Source organism: Nesoenas mayeri, assembly GCF_963082525.1.
Source record: "Nesoenas mayeri genome assembly, chromosome: 6".
In the NCBI taxonomy this organism is placed as follows: domain Eukaryota; kingdom Metazoa; phylum Chordata; class Aves; order Columbiformes; family Columbidae; genus Nesoenas; species Nesoenas mayeri.
In genome coordinates this window covers 3,195,977-3,215,789 of record NC_137545.1, presented here as the reverse complement: position 1 = coordinate 3,215,789, position 19,813 = coordinate 3,195,977, and the positions used below count along the sequence as shown (strand labels likewise).

Here is a 19,813-nt window from a genome sequence, read left to right as displayed (position 1 = left end):
TGTTTTGACAGCAGAAGATACACTCAGGAGTTCAGCTTTCCCAAAGTGTTGTAGCAAACATTTTGTGAGCTGCAATATCTGTTTCTGACAGGTGTGCACCAGACACAGCCTTCTAGTGACTCTCTGCTGCTGGAGGTGGTGAAGCAGGTGAAAGTGAGTGACTTGGAAGATGATGTTCTTGAACTACCAGAAGAAGACACTGCAGCCAGTTCCAATTTGTAAGGACAGCAGAGTAGGACTGGGCATGTGATGTTGTGCGTGCATCTATGTGTGTCTGTGCTCTTGAAGTCCAGCAGAGAAGTGGTGCTTCTCTGAGTGATACTCATGTATTTTCTTGTACCATAAAGGTAATTAAACGCTTGTTTGTGGTGTGTCACGCCTGCAGACTTCTGGGTAGCCATTTCTTCAAATACTTGTGAAGGTAACTTTAGTCACATGAACCAGGACTTAGCGCTGCTCTGGGCCGGATAATTTAAGCACCCAGCAATTAAATAAGAAAGGGAAATGCAGCCTCATGTTTTTGTACTTCAGGGGAGGTCAAGTCCATTGTGCCCGATACTGAAATATCAAGCCTGAAGAGTGCTGCTATGAAATGGTGTTTTGTAGTCTAGTCTGGAACATGCAAGACTGCTGATGGAAGTACCTTCGTGTAGTCCTTTATGTTGTACTTTTAATGCCATTCAAATGTCATTATTTTCTGAACTGTACTCTTACCAAGTACCCAAGTAACTGCGTAATCTTCCTAACACTTAGTGGTATTTTTATAGGGATGAGAAGGATGAGCAAAGTCAGAAAGAAAAGCTGATATTGTCTGAAGACTGTGAACTCATTACAGTAATTAATGTGATACCTGGCAGGCTGGAGATCACTACCCAGCACATCTATTTCTTTGACAGCAGCATTGAAAAAGAGGAAGGTGAGTGTGATCAGTGTCTCTTTCTGTTCAGTGCAGTTCAGCATTCTGTTTTCAGTAGGCTGAGTTGGATTTTTTTTGAGACTGAGTGTCAAACTACTTGTGAAGAGACAAGTTGTGCATTGGTACTTGAAATTAATATTGTACTTGGTGATCAGTAGCTGGCTGATCCCTTCAGAATCAAGAATCTGGAATTGTACTTGCTGAGCTGCTAAATGGATTCACCATTCTGAGTATTTCTTTAAAAAATTAACCTATTAAAAAAAATTAATTTTGTCTACAAAATGTTATTACCTCTAAATTTTTGGCACCTCCATGTTCTCCCTGACAAATGTTTCACTTTTACATTGATCAAAAAGTTGTAGTAAGTGATGATTAAAAGGTATGTGAACATCAATCATATATACTATTTCAGTGAACTTTAATAGAATATACATAGCTGAGTATGAAAACAGTGACCTGAAATGTTTGACAAATACTGGTAAAATTTTCAAAACCAGTGTATCAAGTAGTTGACCTTTTGGGAATTCTAAACATAAAAGCCTCTATTCAAGCCTGTTTAAGAGACTGAAGGGGGTTGGTTCATATTTTTTATCAACAGAATACATTTATGAAGTGACCTTGATCAGAAAGCAAAAACAATTATACACTCCATCAGATATTCCCTGCTGCCTCTTTCTTTCAGTAGAACAATAGCTGAAGTTACATTTTCCTAGTAAGATGGTTAATCAAGCCGCACATGAAATTGAGCTTTTCTAGGGATAACTCTGGGGTGATTGGAAACGATCCTGCGTTATGTCTAAATGAAAAGTTTTTGATATAAGCCCAGTCAACAATTAAAATTGTCTTCCTAGGAGTAGGTTTTGATTTCAAATGGCACCTTTCTCAAATTCGAGAGATCCATTTGCGTCGGTACAACCTGAGGAGGTCAGCTTTGGAGATCTTCCTGACCGACCAAACCAACTATTTCCTCAACTTCAATAAGGAGGTAGGCAGTGGCATTGGCAGTGGTTCCTGGCGGCAGCGGCTCAGCTCGTAACTCCAAGAGGTCGCGCGCAAGGGGCGGAGCCTCGACGAGAATCCCGTTTTTTACAGCCTGATCAGATCTGACTGTGGGCATTCCAGAAGCTTCTCTGCACCCCCACCCTGGCTGTGGGTGCCCCTGAAGCCTCCAAACATCCCCCACACTGGCCGTGGGCGCCCAGCGGCTCCCTGGTGCCTTGGCACTCCCTTCTCTTAATGACCCTGGCCGGGGGCTCTGGGGCCAAACAAAAGCAGCTGTTGGCCTCAAGCAGCAGAGAGAGGGAGATGTGTCTACTCCTTCCATATCAAAGGAGGGAGGGGGAGAGAGGGGGGCTTGCATTCTGCCACAGTCAGTCCATGAATAGCTCCTATAAAATGTTGTGGACACTTGGGTTTGTGGGTTTTGTTTGTTCGTTTTTAGCAAATAATAATTTTGTAGGAAAAACATTGGTATAATTTTATTTGAACAGCAGCAGTATTTCCTAGAAGACTTCTGTGGCAACAGTGATTTTTTTACTGTGTAGCATCTACACATAAGTGAAAAAATCTGCTTCATGTTATTTGTTGCCTTTGTATCCTGTAATTGAAGGATGTCATGTCCATCCATGTCCAAATGTTTTATGCAGCAAGAGATAGAAGTGTTTAAAGCATAATTGTATTCCGTTTATTTCACGTTTTAAGTACCAGAGAAGTTGTTTACTTGTCAGCTTCAGTCTCTAGAATAATTGTTTTATTCATGCTACTTTCTAACAGGTACGCAACAAAGTATATAGTTGAATATTGTCACTGCGTTCTCCAAATATTTCTGGGACAAGATCTCTGCAGGAACTTTTTAAAGCTTCAGGTCTGATGCAGGTATGAGACTTCAGCACAAACGGTCTAAAGCATTCCTCTGCTTCCTGAAGGAGTCCTGGAACATCCTGGACTACTGATTTGGCTTTTTTCCCCCAGTGTTTAGATGGCGACTGCCAATTTCTGTACCTTCGGTCTCGCCCCTGAACTTTCACATGCATATTCTTAGAACCACTGTGTTCCGTTGTGTACAGTCAGTGAGGTAAACGGATGGAGCAGCCTCTTGTGTTGATGAGATTGTGACAAGGGTTCCAACAAGAGTAGAAAACATGTAGCAGACCTGCTTCTATTTTCAGTCCATGATACTGAGTGCCCATTTTGGAACATTTTTCACTATATGCATGGATAATTTTCCCTGCTACCTTTTCATGATGGAGCTTTCAATGAAACTCATGAAGATTAAGCAGGAAATATGATCTTAAGGGAATTAGTGACATTGGTATAAAAGGAAAATGTCAAAGGAAATGTCAATAATTGCTGCTGGTGTCATGCATTACCTCATTCGAGTAGAACCTTTTACAACACTTCATATCCAGCTTCAAAGTGTCTGTATTACCCTAAATATGGATACATTTTTAAATGTAGTAGATGTGTTTTTAATTTCCATCTCTTCATACCATTCTTGCAGTTGTGTGTCTTTCACTTGCCAGTGCTGTCCTCTGGCAGATAAACAATGCCACAACGTATAATTTGCAATAGTGGTATCTTTCATGTACTGACTTCCATTGTATCTTTTTCTGTTTTTCAGAAATGGGTGAATAGAGAAATATCCAACTTTGACTACCTTATTCAGCTGAAAACAATGGCAGGACGAACTTACAATGACCTTGCTCAATATCCTGTGGTAATTAAAAAAGAATAATTTTTTTGTTTTTTGCCAGTTGTATTTTTTCTATTTTGAAAGATGGATTTTTAATCTCAGTTTTGTCTTTGACTCTTTTATAGTTCCCTTGGATTTTACGAGATTATACTTCAGAAGAACTGGACCTGAACAATCCTGCAGTCTTTAGAGATCTGTCCAAACCCATAAGGGTGGTAAATGAAAAGAATGCCAAGGCTGTGAAAGAGAAGTATGTACCAGAACACTCCGTTCTATTTCTCTATCTTTTCTGAGCCTTCAGGCTAATAACATATTTCAAAAATAAAGTTGTGACAGTGAAAGTTTTAAAAACTAGTTTTATAACATCACAGGTGCATTTGCAAAGGTTACGATTTGTTGTTCCTACTGTATTCAGATGAGTTAGCTTAGATGGCACTGAAAGGACAAATTTTCAATTGTTTCTGAGATGTGGAGATAAAAACACTAAAAGGCTGGAGAAACACTTAAAGACCCAGCAGCTTGCAGAGAGAATACTATGTCCCATGTCTGCTTCAAGATAAGGAATGCAAAATCATACTGTGAGTTGAGCTGCCTGTGCTGAGAGGTAACATTGAACCAGAGTCTGTGCTTCCTGCTCTTTTTTTCAAGCATAGATTATTATCTTTGAAATAAAATATAACTCAGTGACTTGCAGCAACTCCTCTGTAGGTAGGAATGACAAGTACTTACTTACACCCGCACATCTGTGTAGCAATCCTTCTTTTTTTGCTAGTGTGGGGAGTGAGTGTGCCGTCCGTCATACCACATTGCACCAGTCAGACAGCTTCCAAAACCAGCTTTCTTCAGAAAACTTGGAACATGGAGAATTGTCGTTAAATGATTAGACTCTGCCCTTGACTGTATTGAAATTGTAGTTAGTCGTACTGCTGGAGAACCAATTTCTCTTACCAGCCTTGTGCCACTGAGCAATATATCAGCCAGATGGTGGCGGGGCACTGTACAGTGAGGTTGCCTGTAGAAAAGTGTCAATTAAATCTCTTTTCTGCATCTTGACACAGTCACACACACAATCTTTTTATCTTTTTTTTTTTTTTTTCTTAAATCTTGCAAGAAACTGTGACAAGTCCCTTCAATAATATCTGTACAGCTTAGTGATGTAGGGGGGCTTGTCTGTTGCATTAAGTCATACTAAATCAGTCCTGTCTTGCCCTTTATGCAGTTTCTGACAGCTGATAGCAACTGCCTAGGGAAGAGTATAAGAACAGGTATGCAAAGGCTTCATCTGGTGTACATTTCTGTCTTTCAGAAGTCTTTTTCTTAGGGACTTTTGAAGTCAGAATTGAAGTCCTCATGTTTAACAAAACACAATGTATTTTTCTCTTATAGAATGCTGTGATCCACATGTCAATCAACTGTAGTGCTCAGTTGTGTTTATAAATCTTTATTGTGTTTTAGATATGAGAATTTCGAGGATCCCCTGGGGATGATTGACAAATTTCACTATGGGACACACTACTCAAATGCTGCTGGTGTCATGCATTACCTCATTCGAGTAGAACCTTTCACAACACTTCATATCCAGCTTCAAAGTGGCAGGTATACTGTGAGCAAATGAGCAGCACCCTCATTTTGCTTCATTACCAGTTTACTGAGGGAATGAACCAAGTCTAACCTGGGATTTCTGATCTGCAGGTTTGACTGTGCTGACAGGCAGTTCCACTCTATTCCTGCTACATGGCAGGTGCTCATGGACAACCCCAATGATGTCAAGGAACTTATCCCAGAGTTCTTCTACTTTCCAGAGTTCCTGGAGAATCAAAATGGTAAACTGACTACGCCAAATATTCTCATAGAAAGCTGTTCTAGTGTTCTTCAGAGAAGAATTGTTACAACCATTTGTGAATGCTGTGGAACACTTCCTATGTAAACTTTATAGTGTGCTTGTAGAAATTACTTTAATCATCATGCTGGCTTCAGATTGTTTAATGAAGACATCAGTTGTGTTAAGCAACAGCCTCAATGTTGTTGATAAATTCAGACTAGGGACTTAAGGATGGCTAAAAATAGTGTTGTTTACCTAATGTAAAATACCAGAGATGATCATTTGGATGTTTGAAAAAGAAAAAAATTACAGCAGTTAATACTGATTAAATAATTAGCAAAAGTTAATATAGGCTAATTAGTATTCTTTTTACTAGGTTCATTGGATGATAGAGTTTGGACATCTTCAAACATGTGAGATCTTTTATTTGCTCTAGGCAACCAATGTATTTTCTGCTTGCTACAGTTACCTTCCAATGTAATGTTAAATCACCTGATTTTAGAGCCTTTTAAGGTTTCAGTGCCCACAAGGAAAAAAAAATGACTGATAATGCTGATTGCAAAGACAGCATCCTGCATTCTGATGTGAGACTCCTAGCCAGTTTTTAATTCACATTTGTTGCATAGCGAATGGGTTTTCTACCTATTACACAATTTAAAAATGGATTTGTATGTGTGTTGCTGCTAATTTATTCTGCTAGCTACAGTCTACAAGAGTTCTAAGTTATAAAAATTGGAAACATCCAGGTCACACTTTCAAAAGTGATTTAAGCATTTAGAGTCGTTTTAGTGAAACCTGGTGGGATTTAAGACTTCTTGAAGCCTTGATACTACAAGCATTGAAACCTGAAAGTAACTTCATTCTTATGAATAACCTCATTGAAATGCTTTGGACTCTTAGTCCTGCTAAAAGAAAGCAAATGCAAATCTGTTTACAGGTAGCTGTGTAAATGATTAATGCTACTTTGAAGGCTGAGAGTTCAGCTTTGGAATAATTTAGGTACTTCGGACAATTGTTATCCTGTATTATTTAACTTTTTAAACATTCAGGCAGAACTTGCCCTTGGTGGTAGCGTTGCTGGAAATATACATTATAAATTTTTCAATATCCTTCCCTTGTATTGAGATAGTAATGCTTTTCAATCTTTATTGAGGTATCAAGATACTTGAAATATTTTGTAGTAACTCTTAAAATTCTCCAAATTCTTCCCTAGGTTTTAACTTAGGTCAGCTTCAAATATCCAAAGAGGTGGTAAATGATGTTGTTCTCCCCAAATGGGCTCACTCCCCAGAAGACTTCATTTATAAACACAGGAAGGCTCTGGTAAGATGGGGTTTATATGTGTGAAATAATGATAAAGCAGGTACACCTCCACATCGTCACTATGGCTTAAGTGTGAACTACTGAGGCTACATTTGAACTAGAGTGGTGGTTGCGTTTGACATTACAAGGACCGTTAGAACTTTCAGTTAAAAGCGCTGTGTATGTCCATAAAATGCTCAAAAAAAAAGAAGGAAAGAGCTTGAAGATACGAACCATGTGGGAGTTTGCTGCCCTAAGAATGCACAAATAGGTGGGTTTAGGTGATAAGGCTTCCCTTGCTTTTTAAAGAGTATGCTTTATGGTTCTCAAGAGCTAGCAGCTTACCTTCCATTGCATAGTTGCATTTCGAGAGTCTAGATGTGCTGCTGTGCTGGATTAATTTTCCCTCTTACTGGCGGTTACTACCCTTAACGCACATGGATATTCTCATACTTCTGCCCTATACATTGGTGTATACCTAGTTTTGGAATTAAATATCTTTTGGAATTAAATCTCTTTCACAGAAAATAGTAAATATTTCAAGAAAGCAGCAGTTCTTATTCTTACAAGAGTATTTTTCTGTTCTAGGAATCTGAGTATGTTTCCGCTCATCTTCATGAATGGATAGATCTGATTTTTGGCTACAAGCAGAGGGGACCAGCTGCAGTGGAGGCACTCAATGTGTTCTATTATTGTACTTATGAAGGTACAAAGCAGCATGCTCTCTTGTCATTGTCGTCAGACTTGGGGATTTTCAGTCTTAGACAAAAACCACTTGATTTGTGAGCATGCCATATAGTAGCCTATGGTAAGGCAACAGAATTATAGATGAAGCATAACTTGCAGTTTATCGTCAAACTACCAGAATATTTGATTCAGAAGTTGCAAACCCGAAATTTTAATAAAGGTGGCTTTTCAAAGGGCGGCTGTTCCTGGCACTTGTATTTTGTTTCTTAAAGTGCTTGGGGGTTTTTGTTAGTTTCTCATTTGCTTGCTTAAAAGCATTTGTGGGAAGAGGTTTCTTGTGGTTTAGGAGACAAGGCAAGTTGGTTAAAACCAACAAATATTGAAGATAAATGATAGACTGTTAATTCCAAAGCTGAATTTTGAGTGGCTTTTATATGCAATGTGCTGCATGCGTGATGTATATTAAATTTGTTTGATAAGAAAAAAGCCTTCAATTCTTGCACTTTTACAGATACACTTAGAATTCCACTTACTGAGTGGAGTTTTCAAATTATCTTTAACATGAAGGCATTGTTTGAAGGCTTTTCAGGAGTAAAATGTGATAACACTGCAATTAAATTAAGCTTCACAACATTTATTGACTGTTATCAGTTCTCAATAAGTTGTCTGGATCATGTTCTTTTTCCATTTTTCTACCCTTCATCATTCTGGTTGTGATCTAGGGGCTGTGGATTTGGATGTTTTAACAGATGAGAAAGAAAGGAAAGCTTTAGAAGGGATGATAAACAATTTTGGGCAAACTCCATGTCAGCTGTTAAAGGTAATGCTCTTTGTTCCCTCTCAGTGAGACCTTTGTGGTTAAATCCAACCGAGTAACAAAGGACTTTGGAAAAAGAATGAAAAGATGATGGTTTCTAAGAGAATAGTTTGTAATTTTAGGTATTTTAAGTCTTTGCTACATTACCACTGCTAAAGGTCACACTGACGGAAATTTAACATACTGTTTTCGAAAGAAATTAATATACTTTACCAAGAGAAATTAGGTGCTCAAGAGTCTATTTTCCCATTGATTATCAAGAAGTTTCTGAGTATCATGTGACTTGAACAAATGAATAAATTTGTGCAACCTGCTAATCCTTCAAATATTGTCTCCTAGGAGCCCCATCCACAGAGGCTGTCAGCAGAAGAGGTAGTGCAAAGACTGACTAAAAGTGACACCTCCACCCTGAATCTCTTTCAGCACCTCACTGAACTGAAGTCATTCTTCATCGAGGTAGATGTTACCTGAAATTTTGTAAAATCTGATCTGAAATTTCTGACGTGCTTGAAACAAAAGGTCACAACCTAGATGAAAATAAACATGCTTCCTATTTAAGAAAACGTTTTTAAAATGCAAATGTGTCTAAAATGAGCTCTGTCTTCTTAATTAGTTTCATCGAGGTTGAATCCCCTAAATTTGTATCTTCTGGCTGCTTGTGTGGGTGTTTTTTGAGTCTTAAGATGCTAAGAAAACCAAGAACATCACTGGCGGCACCTGAGGACTCCCTGAACTTGGGAGCTAAACTCCCTGATTTAGGACAGAGCCAGGGTTTCATTTCTGGTGTCTGCAACAAAGCATCCCTGCATGAACTGGGTATGTGTGTTCCAGTGCCTTAGAGGACTCTACATGGCTGACGTTACTCCAGAGCCTTTGGGTTTTACTCTCCATAGATACCAGATTTGTCCTTTAGCTCTTACATATAATCAAACCGAAACTGTGTCCTTTCTCTTAGGGAATCAGTGATGGTGTGATGCATGTGTGTACTCACACACGAAACGTGAGGCCATTTCCATTGTTAAGCATTTAAATCCTCATTTCTGATTGCTGCATTACAGGTAACATGAGTAGGATTAACTGCAGAGGGAGCTGTCATATTATGGACAGCACATTTTGTCACATCACCTTGTTATAATTGAACTAAAGTCAGCACATTAAACCTGTACAGTGGCGTGTAACTGCATGTCTTTTTGTGGAAGCCGTCTTTTTGGTGGGAACATTTAGAATTCTTTCAAGAAGTACTTTGTACTAATAGTATTTGGTCAAAAAGATGAGACCTTAGTGCTCACAACAGTATTTTTTTTGTCTCAAGTGAGGATAAATGTTGAGCATTTTTTAGTTTATCTTGGTGTGAGTTAAGTAAGTCATCCTTTGGAGATGATATTTGGTTAGAGTTGCTTTTTCTTAAGACTTCTCATGTATTTTTTTTATTATTCTTTAATGGATATCTAAATATCTTGTATGTATTGTAAATTCTTCTTGTGAGAATTTTCCCTTGGTCTTTACAAAGTGGCAGCAATGACTGCATGCTGTCACGTCCATTCTACTTGTCTGCTCTGCATTTTTTCCCATCTCTGTATTTTGACACTTGTTCTGCATTCCTGCATTCTTCAGGCTCCCTGGCCTTGGTTGACTGCCAAATATCTATCACAGAAGTGACAATAAAGAGTCTCCTTGGAACTATTTACTAATACCCTCTCACTAAGCACAGGTCTTGCCGTAGGACTGGTCTGAGGATGTCTGTATATGCTGGAACAAAAGTACTAAATGATTTTTTTACACCCTGCAGTCATGTGGGAAAATTACTGTTTTCAATGAACATTATTACAGTATTTCCTTTGTATATTGTACTACTGGTAGTCACTGAGAAAGAATATTTGCTCTTCCTTAGAAGATCAAACAGAGTTGCTGTAATTTTAAGGAAAATAACTTTCAACTTCTTTAAGCATGGCTGTGAACATAGTACTTAAGTGCAATGTAAACTGTAAGAACTGAACAAGCCCAGATACACAGATGAAGAAAAAGTGGGTAGATGAGTGGATCCTAACTCCTATTAGGATTGCTAACTGTGGTGTAACCTGGACATCTGAAGGGATATAAACAAGGCAGCTAAAAAGCTCTGTCTTTCACATGTCCTGCGTTCATTCTTGTGATGTCAGTAAATAGCACTGCTGACATAAAAGGTAAAAAATTGGCATTGGAACAGATGAGTTATGCCTTCGCTTTTGGTCTATGTCAAATATACATCTCCCACAACTGATAGTGAAGATACCAGAAATTTATTTTTTGTTTGTCCTTCAGCTGCAAGAGAATGTGTCATTGCACTTTTTGTTACTCTCAGGGAGGAGTGCCTGTAGGTCTAGCACCTAGGCCGTTACAGATCCTTTACGGGCATACTGATGAAGTTTCGAGTGTTGGCATCAGCACTGAGCTGGATATGGCAGTGTCAGGATCCAGGGTAAGCATTGTCATACTTTTCCTTTCTTTGCCTTTTCTTTACTCAAACCATACAGCATGTTTGAAGTTGATGAAGAATAATATAAAAATGTGACTGTTTCATGATGTTTTCTTCAGCCTTGCACATCAAGATGCTATGCATCCTCTCCCTTGCTGCCTGCTTAAACTGGGCTGTCTCAAACTGCTCTGCACAGCATGGGCCTCAGATACCATGTTGTGTTATTCTGCACAGATGAGCTTTAATGAGTGTGGACTTACATGGAGATCTTAAGCTTCTCATAGGAAAAATTGTGTGATAGTTCATGCCTGCTTCCTTAACCTTGAAGGTTCTGTGCAGCTAATTTGTGTTCCAGCAAGACCTGGACAGGCTGGAGAGTTGGGCAGGGAAAAATTTAATGAAATATCACAAGGGCAAGTGTAGAGTCTTGAATCTGGGCAGGAACAACCCCAGGTTCCAGTATAAGTTGGGGAATGACCTGTTGGAGAGCAGCGTAGGGGAAAGGGACCTGGGGGTCCTGGGGACAGCAGAGTGACCATGAGCCAGCACTGGGCCCTTGTGGCCAGGAAGCCAATGGTACCTGGGGTGGTTTAGAAGGGGGTGGTCAGTAGGTCAGAGAGGTTCTCCTGCCCCTCTGCTCTGCCCTGGGGAGACCACGCCTGGAATCTTGTGTCCAGTTGTGGCCCCTCAGTTCCAGCAGGACAGGGAACTGCTGGAGAGAGTCCAGCGCAGCCACCAAGATGCTGAAGGGAGTGGAACATCTCCCGTGTGAGGAAAGGCTGAGGGAGCTGGGGCTCTGGAGCTGGACAAGAGGAGACTGAGGGGGGACTCATTCATGGGGATCAATATGGAAAGGGGGAGTGTCAGGAGGATGGAGCCAGGCTCTTCTCGGTGACAACAAATGGTAGGACAAGGGTTAATGGGTACAAACTGGAACACAAGAGGTTCCACTTAAATTTGAGAAGAAACTTGTTCCTGGCGAGGGTGGCAGAGCCTGGCCCAGGCTGCCCAGGGGGGTTGTGGAGCCTCCTTCTCTGCAGACATTCCAACCCGCCTGGACACCTTCCTGTGTAACCTCATGTAAGTGTTCCTGCTCCGGCGGGGGGATTCAACTAGATGATCTTTTGAGGTCCCTTCTGATCCCTGACGTTCTGTGATTCTGGGATTCTACCTTACTGTATGACTCTGGCAGGCTGCTGAACTCTATCCTGCACTTAATTCTTACTCATATATGTGACCCGTGAAACGGCTGATTTGCTGTCTGTCCTTCCCCTATTGCCCTATTTGCATTTATTTTTCATGTGCCTGTAGTACGTTGCCTTGAGGGGAAGGTTTCTTTGTGTAGCGTTCCTAATGCTCAGGAATCTCGATCTCCAGTTAAGGATTTAAGTGCTTTCATAATATTTCCTCTCTATTTAAATATTCTTTCTGTGTGTTGCGGTAACTTACCTGCTGAGTAACAACTTACCTAAATTTGACTGCAGGATGGAACTGTTATTGTCCACACTATTCGGAAAGGTCAGTATGTGAGGACTTTGCGACCACCTTGTGAGAGTTCTCTCCTGCTGACTGTTCCCAATCTGGCTGTGTCCTGGGAAGGCCACATAGTAGTCCACACCAGCATAGAAGGAAAGACTACTCTTAAGGTACTTAGGTTCATGGAATACCTCTCTCTCTTTCTCTGAAGACATTAGTCATAAATGTTGTTAACTTTATCCTTCTTTTCTAAAGTAATAAGACTTTTTGAGCATCCTGTGTCTTTTCCCATATTTTTTTTTTATTTTGCTAGTCTGTGTGAGTGAAATTGGATTAAAGCTTAAGTCATAGACACACTGTGCACCTGTAAGTTTCATTAAAATCTCCCAATACCTGCAAGGAAGATGCCCAAGCATGTCCCAATGAATCTTCGTGGGAGAGCTGCTTTGAAGTTGAAAACTGGGGGAAACAAGTTCCACTGTGCACAGAAACTAAAGTTTGCAAGGGGAGCAGTAGGTTCGGGGTGTAAGATGCCCAGTGAGGACACTGAGGTTTTTTAATTTTAAAGGGAGAGCTCTAAGGTTCACAGTGTAGCTTATTCTGTCCATTGAGTAGCTGCATAGTTGCTTTAATAAGGGTAGAGGTGTTAGGATTTCTATGAACATGGAAAATTTCTTGAAGACAAGTTTATTGGATGTAGGCATGCTAGCTGCTATGGGAAGATGGGGACAGAAGAGACCAAGGTATTGTCAGGCTGAAAGAACTTCAGGTGGTCACGTTAGCTATGTCTTTAATCCATCAGTAATTCATTGCCTTGTCCAGGAAATACTTCTAGATCTAGCTCTGGGGAAATATACCTATTTCCTCCTGCTTTTCAGTTTGGGTTGGGGGAGGGAGGGTGGCAGCGGGGCTGACAATAAGAGTGCTCTTTTCCTTTCTTCTTCCTTAATAAAAACCCTTATAAAATAGGGACATGTCCATTAAATCCATGAATGTTTTCAGAAAATTTGGAATTGATTAGATGGATAGGTAAGACGATACCTTGTTACATCAACAGGTGATGAGAAATAACTTCAAAAATTTCCATACAGAACCTGGTGTACATACACATTGCGTATAGGCTCGGTAGTCCTGTATCATTCGACAAGGAAACTGTTTTCATCAGTAGTATCTGTGGGTTATTACCCAAGTTAGCTCCTGTTAGTGAGCTAAAGACACAAATAATACAATCTTAAATGTCACAGAGAACTGACTGGATCCTTTTTGATCTTTTCAGGATAAGAATGCATTACATCTCTATTCTGTCAATGGAAAATATTTGGGTTCTGAGACTCTGAAGGAGGAAGTGTCAGATATGTGTGTGACTGGCGAGTATATAGTGATGGGCAGCTTACAGGGATTTCTTTCCATACGGGATCTCTACAGGTAGTGTACCACCATCAGCAGTTTATTATCGAGATGCAAATATAAAGATTTATTGAGAAATGGCTGTGTAACGTGGGCTTTGCTTGGTGCTGTAGGTGGTAACCATTGCTTTTTTCTGTATTCCTGAAAGAACTCTTCTATGGGGAAACAAAGATAAGGAGAAAAGAAAAATGGGAGGTTATACCAGGCATTTGTCCCAATTATGCACCTAGAACTGACAGAATTCGGGAAGAGCTGTGTCTGACATCTGCGAGCTGTGATTGTCCCCATGTCTGATTAGTCACTGGGAGTTCAGCAATTGCAGGATCACGTCTCATGTGGTTCTGCACTGAGTTTCAAACTCTCCTTACTGCTGCACTCTGTAGAGCTCCATTGCTCCTCAGAATGGGAGGGATCTTTGTCGTTTAGGCAGTTGTGGGGGTAATGTTACTGTTCTTCAGTGAAAATGTCTTAATTTACTGACACATCTATGCCTGTTCTTGTTATTTGAACTCCATTCTGGAGTATGACTAGGTCGTTCCGTAGCAGTTTACAATAATTGAAATAGCGAACTGGATATCGAGAAGCTGTGTTTTATAGTGCATCCCACAGACAACAATTTCAACTGCAGTGTGATTCTTTGCCATATGTGCAAACACATACGTGATGAGCTTTGTCTCTGTGGTTTTTGATCATTGCAGCCTGAGCCTGAGCATCTCCCCCTTAGCCATGCGACTGCCAATTCACTGCATTTCTGTCACCAAAGAGTACAGCCACATCCTTGTTGGCTTGGAGGACGGCAAGTTGATTATCGTTGGTGTTGGCAAGCCCGCAGAGGTAAAACCCACCATCAAGAACTTTTTCTACCGAACAGTGGGAAGCTCACTTATATCTGCTTTCCAGTTGAGCAAGAGGTCTCCTCTATGGCAGGGTAAATTTAAGAGCAAGTTTCAGTTTTCAGTGGGAAAAAAATAACTATTGAGACTGCTCTACTGAAATTTCTCATTAAGAATCAAAGGTTTATAGGGATCACAGATGGGAAGCTCAGCTGGACTAACTTGCAAACCTTATCACTCGCATCTGAATAAGCAAAGTCATAGTAGCTAACTTTTTCTGAACGTGATAGTGTTGTCAGTCACTTCTTGATGAAATAATTTTCCAGAAGAAAACTGAAGCGAAAGAGAGCAAGCTACTTTATTTCTCATGCTTTCTGTCAGATCTTTTGATACGCATTGATTGACACTGGGGAAAAAAATATTACTGCTTTCTGTTCAGAGTCTCTAATTACAGTGCACAAAGAATCACTTGTGTAGGTTTCCAATATGCTCTGTGCTCCACATGGTGAATAGAAACTTGTTGGTACTGCGTATGCAATATCAAATACAGAGCATCCATCTGTCAAATAGCTGTGCCCAGTTTTGCTTGTGCAGAACGATTTTGCTTTAAGTACTTCTTGTCATGATTTTCAAAGTACTTGTGTTAGTTTAAACCTGCTTCTCTTTATAACCCAATCTCCATTGTCCTGCAGTGTATTTATTTGAACATGTGATTACCACTTTTGCATGACCTTTAGTAAATACCAGAAAAGTGTCTTAATTTAATTTTATATTTTAATTGTGAAAACAGAGCGACTTTATTTGCTGGTAGTTTAAAGTGTTTTAGCTAGGAGATACATGGTTTTATATTTGAACCAGGCTTCCCACAGTGTTAGCCTGACTTTGTTTGCAGCGGATGGGGAGGGAGGTTCCCACTGACCTGCAGCTGGACTTTGTCCTACTGCACAATTGACAGAGAGGTGCTTCTGATGGCATTAAACATACGTTTGTAATGACAGTTTTAATGTCACTGTCATTTCTCAGCATCCTGTTCCTTAGCAAAGATCTTTTGTAGGCTGAAATGTATGTATATCATTAGACCAGAGGCTTTTTTTCTTTCAGCTGTTAATCACATCTATTTTTCTAACTATGGAGAAAGTGTTGTTCCAAAGACTGGATTCCTTATATGAATTTTTTTTTTTCAGGATAATCTGTTTATAATTCAGATGATCTGCAAGCTTAATATCTATGTGAATAGATTTTTTTTTTTAAGGAACAACATTATGTCCCAGATTTTCTAGTTTTCTATAATGCCATCAATCAATATATTTGAAAAGCATATGTATGTGAGGTATTTCTTTGAATTATTTGTAGTTTGGAAGGAATATATGAATTTCTAGAATTTTATCCTTATACAGAAGACAGTGTTGTAGTTCTGGCTTTTTGTGGTGATACTGATCCTTGGGATAAAGGGAGAGACCAACTTTATTGTGCATACGGTGAAATGCTGCTTGGTATTAAGATTGGCCTTTAGTGTTTCTGCATTGACAGTATCCAGTACGAAGTGAAGTACAACAAATGTCACTGTATTTTTAACAATGACGTGGCTGTTTGGGATGCTGCACGGTCTGGGGGATGCTCACCCGCCCGTGCCGATCCCTGTGCCTTTTCTAGCAGGCTGCTGCTGCAATGACACCGTTGTTGAGCAAGCTTAACTTGTAGTTCCGAGTGCTGGGAGCTGTTCTCAAAGCTGCGCTCTTCAGACACGCACCTTGTTTGTTGAACTGTGAGGGATTTCACCACCTAATTAGCTGCCAGGCTAATCGCTACTGGCCAATCTTAAGCCTTATATTTAAGAAAGAAATTAAAACAGTTTCTTACAAATTGTTGTCAGATGGCAAACCTACCAGATGCTGGATTTAACGTGGCCTCTGGTTGCTTGTTATCTGTCTATACTTCTGTATACTTACTCAATATGAATTACTTCTGGTTTAAATTTTACTCTGGGCACTTCACCCAGGATCTTTGGAAGACTGTATAAATCTGACACCAGGAGATAACCTTTCTCTCTTTCCTCCATTCTGCTGTCACTGCCTTGCATTTTGCTTATCTTTTCCTTTTCACTTCTAGCAATTTCTGTTTGAAATCTCTAAAATAAAACGTCCTTTCTTCTACTTTGGTTCTTTTTTGCTTCACATTCACCTCTTTTCCTTCCTATCAAAATAGCAATCGAAACACTGTTTCTAAGCCATTTGAAGTAGGATAAGTAACAAGTCTGCATTACTTGGTAATAACCCTTTAACCGTTCAAAACCAGAGAAGACTGTGATCAGTGTTTTGTCTGTTGTTTTTTGTCAGTCCCAAGAATCATCCCTAAGTGTAACTTTTGGTTTGTTTTCAAATAATTTTTGTTGGTCTAATTTTGTTTATGCAGTACATTGTAGTGCCTGCATTTCACCAGAATCAGTGTCTGAATTCCTTTTTAATTTATCCACCTTATCCCTTCCCCCTCCTTTTGTTTCTCTGAATTACTTTTAAACAGATGCGCTCAGGTCAGCTTTCCCGAAAGCTGTGGGGATAAAGCAAACGGCTCAGCCAGATTTCATCAGGAGAGACTGAATATAACACTCAAGATTGCAAGTGATTGCTGCTACCTTCTCTTGTGGATTCCAGAAACATGTCTAATCTTTTGGTCACTTTAAATGTGTATCTCAACTTTCAGGGGCTTGATTCTTAAATCTGTTGAAGATGAACCAATGGTAGAGGTACAGTAATAAGCATATGTACTCATGCAAGTTAGCTTGCTTGCATATTTTTCCTTAACGGTGTTGACTTGCTCACAGCACAATCCCTCTCTAAATGGCTGCTATAACTGTGTTTCAGGAACAAAATGAAAGAAAATAAAACAAAAACAAAGACACCCAAACCTCCAAACCCAAGCTTGCTAATTGAATTTAAGATAAGTAGCATTTGATGGAAAGCTGCATAGGGTCAGATGTTCCGTGATCACAAAGAGGGTATTTGGCTTTGCTTTGACAGCATTGTAATTCCCCAGCAGTAAATTAAAATTCTGGCAGTTGCAGTGGTCAGATTCAGAATTGAGATAGGTGACATTACAACCTTCTCAATATGTTTTTAGCCCAATGAACAATTTATTGCAATTTGTTCCTGTAAATGGCTATTGCTATCTTTTTTGTAGCTCCAGTCTTAGGCTGTTCTGCAAGGAACACCTGTGTTGCACTACTTGATTATCAGAAATTGGTTAAAGCACAGACATGAATAACTTCAAAGGAGTTGAAGGTGGTAAAGGAGCTAAAGGAGGTAGGAAATACTTGCTGCTGAAAATTATTTATATTGTTAACTAGACTAAGAAATACACCAAGAAATACCGTAATATATGTAATATCTTGAAAAATACAGAGAAATAATCAGTATCTATATTGGTCAAAGATCAATCTGCTTCATTAGTAAGGCAACTCGGACCAACAAAAGATGAATTTCCACTGCAAAATCATTTTGACAGCATTGCAGCACCATTTAGTTAAATGGCACCTTTTTGTTTCTTGGCCTGATGTTCAGCAAACTAGTTGTTAGCCATGTATTTTTTTCTGTAAAACAAAGCAGGGCAACAGATAACATATCCATTTTCAAGATGTGTTTAAGACATGGGAAAAGAAAATATCAGATCCTTATGTGCGCTATATCCAACAAAATAGCTATGGATTTTATGCTGTATTTTGGAGAAGCCATTACTGGTGGGTTTTTTGGTTTAGCAATACATCGTGATAGAAGAGTGTGTATTTCCTTGTCGTTCTGACATTTTTATAATGTTGATTACAATGATAAACCCCATACTGTTAGAAAACCCTAGTACTGAGGGAAAAATAGGAATTTTTGGATCGTCGTACGAAAGTATGTGTGCATGTGTATAGATGTGTGTATGTTTGTGTGTATATATGTATATACATGTATGTATGTCTATCAAAAGGAGAAAATATCATGGGGTAAGGGGCATATAGATATAAGACAAAACTATAAGTGATTGTTGGCTAGTATGTGTCCTTTTGGCTATTGCTTTCTTCCCCCACCATCACTTTTCTTGTCATTTTTATTTATTTATTGAAATGAATGTGTGTTGTATCTCCTATAAATGTTACCAGATACTCCCTGTGTCTGGGGAGCTGTTGAACTACCTGAGGAACTCCATAGGGTATAATCTCATTTCATTAACTTTTAGCACAATATTTATTAACTTTGTAGAAATAGTAATACCTCCTTACCCAGCAAAAGGAGAACCTTCACAAGTTCTGTTAGTCTCATTCAAACTGTTTTCTTCTCCTCAATTTCTTTACTGGAAAAAAGAAATCCCTCTTAATGACTGATTACTGTGCTGTGTAAAGAAAGTTGCGTTGCTGCTTCTTAACTTTTCTAAATGAGATAATAAATCAGACTAGTGAGCAAGTGGGGTCTATGCATAGTTGCAATATTCTGATTAATCACTGTGAGAGACTGGATTGTCTGGAAAGTTAGGAGAAAATAAGAATTATTTCTCTGAGTCACTTGACAAGAGAGCATTAAGTTTCAAGAAATAGAGTGGTGTGGTTATTTTGAGGCTCGATGTACGTAAAAAAGCCCACATCCCCTATTTTCAAATAAGCTATAGAGAAGTGAAAAATACTATTTTTAATCAATTACCTATCCAGTAAGAATACTAAGGATACTATGAAAGTATTAAGTGTGTATATGAGAATGTGACGTATGTCTGTCCATTTTGATTTCATGAAGAAAGAATTTCAGGGAAGCTGTTTCGAGAGCAGTTGAGAAGAATTTCAGTTCAGCTCTGAGATTTTCCTGTATTATGGGAAGCTGAAAACAACTCATTTGGGGCATTGAGTTGGTGGCTTTTATAAGAATGCATATATGTTCTGTTTAAACGCATAGATGAGTTTAAGTGTTTACGTGCAGGGGAAGGGGGCAGGAAATGATGATGTTTCAGGCTGGTAGAATCAAGTGGAAAAACTGAGGAGACAGGTTTAGTGAGAGCATCAGGGTTTTTTTGTGACTTGCACAGAGAGGGTTTGAAAACGTCCTACAGTGGTTTAGGTATGTTTATACAACAGTTGAATTAATGTTGTTAGTAGTTTCATGTTAAAGAATACTGAATACACTCTGTCAGTTTAAGTAAAATATCATGTAGTTGCAATAATTGGGGATGAAAGAGTTAATGGTAAAGAGCTTTGACATTTGAATACCGTCATTTTAGTGCATCACAAGCATTAGGTGGTCTTCACCAATATCTGCGATGGGTTTGAATGTGGAGAGTTCTCAGGCTCAGACTTGAGCCTGGTTTGCGCTCTGCACGAAGCAGCGGAACGAAGAGGGGACGGGTGAGCTCGGAGCTGCCTCGTGCTCTACGCACAACAGTGAC

General features: G+C 39.4%; 2 pseudogenes across 2 annotated transcripts in view; both read left to right on the top strand.

The window, feature by feature from the left end:
• LOC308041685 (neurobeachin-like protein 1) overlaps positions 1–17,233 on the top strand; it is a 55,801-nt pseudogene extending 38,568 nt beyond the window's left edge. Inside the window, exons 30-47 of the transcript in view lie at positions 92–218; positions 768–916; positions 1,768–1,901; positions 2,690–2,791; positions 3,537–3,632; positions 3,734–3,858; positions 5,064–5,204; positions 5,301–5,431; positions 6,644–6,753; positions 7,321–7,438; positions 8,142–8,239; positions 8,576–8,692; positions 9,192–9,236; positions 10,578–10,694; positions 12,176–12,337; positions 13,444–13,592; positions 14,273–14,502; positions 16,928–17,233. The product of the transcript in view is annotated as a neurobeachin-like protein 1 (transcript). The remainder of the gene's footprint in view (positions 1–91; positions 219–767; positions 917–1,767; positions 1,902–2,689; positions 2,792–3,536; positions 3,633–3,733; positions 3,859–5,063; positions 5,205–5,300; positions 5,432–6,643; positions 6,754–7,320; positions 7,439–8,141; positions 8,240–8,575; positions 8,693–9,191; positions 9,237–10,577; positions 10,695–12,175; positions 12,338–13,443; positions 13,593–14,272; positions 14,503–16,927) is intronic.
• The window catches only part of LOC308041735 (neurobeachin-like protein 1), a 347,706-nt pseudogene that overhangs the window by 151,555 nt on the left and 176,338 nt on the right, over positions 1–19,813 (top strand). The gene's annotated exons all lie outside the window — the stretch shown is intronic.